The sequence below is a fragment of the Aptenodytes patagonicus genome, unplaced genomic scaffold (genome assembly GCF_965638725.1).
Source record: "Aptenodytes patagonicus unplaced genomic scaffold, bAptPat1.pri.cur scaffold_645, whole genome shotgun sequence".
Lineage (NCBI taxonomy): Eukaryota > Metazoa > Chordata > Aves > Sphenisciformes > Spheniscidae > Aptenodytes > Aptenodytes patagonicus.
In genome coordinates this window covers 9,884-13,006 of record NW_027472539.1, presented here as the reverse complement: position 1 = coordinate 13,006, position 3,123 = coordinate 9,884, and the positions used below count along the sequence as shown (strand labels likewise).

Below are 3,123 nucleotides of genomic sequence, written 5' to 3'. Positions count from 1 at the left end.
TGTTCCCCATCCCTTTGTCACAGCAGGGTCCATCCCTGTCCCCATCCCTGTCCCCGTGTCACAGCGGGGTCCCGTCCCCGTCCCCTTGTCACAGCAGGGTCCATCCCTGTCCCCGTCCCCTTGTCACAGCGGGGTCCATCCCCGTCCCCGTCCCTGTGTCACAGCGGGGTCCCGTCCCTGTCCCCTTGTCACAGCAGGGTCCATCCCTGTCCCCGTCCCGTTGTCACAGCGGGGTCCATCCCCGTCCCCGTCCCCTTGTCACAGCAGGGTCCATCCCTGTCCCCATCCCTTTGTCACAGCAGGGTCCATCCCTGTCCCCATCTCTGTCCCCGTGTCACAGCGGGGTCCCATCCCCGTCCCCTTGTCACAGCGGGGTCCATCCCTGTCCCCGTCCCTGTGTCACAGCGGGGTCCTGTCCCCGTCCCCGTCCCCGTCCCCGCGCCGGGGCCCACCTTGTTGGAGGCCATCTCGCTGACGGCGCGGTGGGTCTGGAGGGTCTCCAGCTGGTCCAGGCACCAGTCCAGCTCCTCCAGCGTCTCCGGGCCAGCTGCTGGGACGTCTCCTCTGCGGGGGGCGGGGGGGGGGTCAGCGGTGGCCCGAGACCCCCCCGGCCAAGGGACGGGGCTGGGGGGACCCCCGGGGATGGGGGGTGCAGGGACACCCCTGGGGCTGCGGGGACCCCTGGGCTGGGACCCCCTGGGGATGGGAGGGTGCAGGGACCCCCCCTGGGGATGGGGCTGGGGGGACCCCCGGGGATGGGGGGGTGCAGGGACCCCCCTGGGGCTGCGGGACCCCCACGGATGGAGGCTGTGGGGACCCCCCCAGGGACGGGGGGGGTGCAGGGTCTCCCTGGGGCTGCGGGGACCCCTGGGGATGGGGGGTGCAGGGACCTCCAGGGATGGGGGGTGCAGGGACCCCCCTGGGATGGGGGACCCCCGGGGATGGGGGGTGCAGGGACCCCCAGGGATGGGGGGGGTGCAGGGACGCCCCTGGGGCTGTGGGGACCCCCCCGGGATGGGGGTGCGAGGATGGGGGGACTAGGGACGTGGCTCAGGGGGTCTGCAGGGACCCCCTGGGGACAGGGCTGGGGGAGATGGGGGCTGCCAGCCCCGTGCCTCAGTTTCCCCAGTGGGACGGGTGCACGACCGGTTTTTACCCCCCCTTCCCCAAAATCCCTCAAACCCCCCAAATCCTCCGAGCTCGGGGGCCGACCCCCTTAACCCCTTCAGCCCCGACCCCCCCCTTACCCGAGAGCGTGGCCTTGCAGAGGGGGGCTGGGAGCCGACGGGTGACCGCCTGCCGGGGGGGTGGGGGAGGGAACAGACAGGGAGGGGCGAGTCAGGGCTGGCCGGGACCCCCCCCCCCCCCCCGCACAGGGTCGGGGTCAAGGTCAGGGTCAAGGTCACTCACTTGCTGGAGGTGGGGGTGGGGACATTTGCCAGGATGGAAAAGTTACTGCGGACGCTGCGGAGACTCGCCAGCACCTGGGGGGGGGGTACGGGGGGGGGGGGGGGGGTGTCAGGGACACAAAAGGAGGGGGCACGGGGGGGGGTGGGGTCAGGGATACATAGAGGGACACACACACACACCCCCGGGACCCAAATCTGCCGCTGGCATCACCCAAACCCCGAGCGCTGGGGCCAGCACCCCCCCCCCCCCGACCCTGACCCCTCCGGCAGGGCTTGAGGGTGGAGGGCCCAATCCTGCATTCACCCCCCACCCCGGGGACCCCCCGGGGGCCCCCCCAGCCCTACCTGGGCAAAGGGGGTGACGATCAGGTCCTCGGCGTGGCTGGAAGAGAAATGGGGGGTGGGGGGGTCAGGGAGGGACCCAGGTGTCCTGGCCCCACCCGCTGACCCCCCACCCACCCTGGGGGGGGGATGACACGGCCCACAGTGGCATAGGGGGAGCCCCAGAGGGATATCGGGGGGTCCCCGGGGGGATATTGCGGGGTCTCCAAGGGGATGGTGGGGGGTGGGACCCTGGGGGGATATCGGGGTCCCCGGGAGGATGGGGGGGTGCCCAGGGGGATGGCGGGGGGGTCCCTGGGGATGATATTGGGGGTTGTCCAGGGGGATGGCGGGGGGGGTCCCCAGGGGGGTATCAAGGGGGTCTCCCAGGAGATGGTGGTGGGGTCCCTGGGGGGATATTGAGGGTCCCTGGGGGTTATTGGGGGGTCTCCAAGGGGAGGGGGTACCCAGGGGAATATCGGGGGGTCCCAGGGGGATATCAGGGGGTCCCGGTGGGGATATTGGGGGTCCCCGGGGGGATATCGGGGGGTCCCTGGAAGGATGGCGGAGGGTCCCCAGGGCGTCCGGAGTCCGTGGGGTCTGTGGAAGGGCCCTGGGGGGGGTTCGGGGGGATCCCGGGGGGTCCAGGGGGTCCCGGGGGGCCGTACTCACACCTCGCTGGCGATGGAGGAGTTGCGGCTTCCTTGGGGGAGGCGTCGTAGTCGCTGTCGGAGCGGTAGAGGAAGGACTCGCGGCGCTGGCCGGGGGGACCGCCGGGGAGCAGCACCAGCCCCGGGCTGGCCTGGGGGTCCGGCGGGCTGCGGCCCGGGGAGGGGCCATTCTCCACCTCAAAGCTGGGGTGGGGACACACAGGGGGACGTCGGGGACGGGGTGGGGTGGCCAGGCTGGGACACCACCCCACCCCCCCCTCCGCAGCCCCCCCTCAGGATCCGGCACGACACCAGGGCACCAGCTGCCTGCAGACCACCATGCAGGGGTGGTGCCGGCGCCGAGGCCAGTGGCGTTGGTGACATTCCTGGTGGCATCGGTGACATGCCCGGCGGTGACGGCACCGTGCCTGGCGGTGACGGTGGCCGTGCCATGCTGCCTGCCCGCCCGCATGCTGCCGGACTCTCCTATCAGCGGTTGTGTGAGCCGGTGCCGGCGTCACCGTGCACGCCGGCGTCATCATGTGCACCAGTGTCACCACACGCACCAGTGTCACCCCGCACACTGGTGTCACCATGCGCACCAGTGTCACCATGTGCATCGGCGTCACCGTGCACACCGGCGTCACCACGTGCACTGGTGTCACTGTGCACACCGGCATCACTGTGTGCACCGGCATCACTGTGCACACCGGCGTCACCATGTGCACCGGCATCACGGTATG

At 71.5% G+C, this 3,123-nt stretch overlaps 1 long non-coding RNA gene across 1 annotated transcript; it reads right to left on the bottom strand.

Moving 5' to 3' along the window:
• Positions 1–458: 458 nt before the first annotated feature.
• On the bottom strand, positions 459–2,429 carry LOC143174053 (uncharacterized). Its single transcript, XR_012997900.1, has 5 exons — positions 2,403–2,429; positions 1,755–1,791; positions 1,411–1,484; positions 1,248–1,296; positions 459–564 (listed from the first exon to the last, which is right to left on the bottom strand). It is a non-coding gene; the product is annotated as an uncharacterized LOC143174053 (long non-coding RNA).
• Between the last annotated feature and the right edge of the window lie 694 nt (positions 2,430–3,123).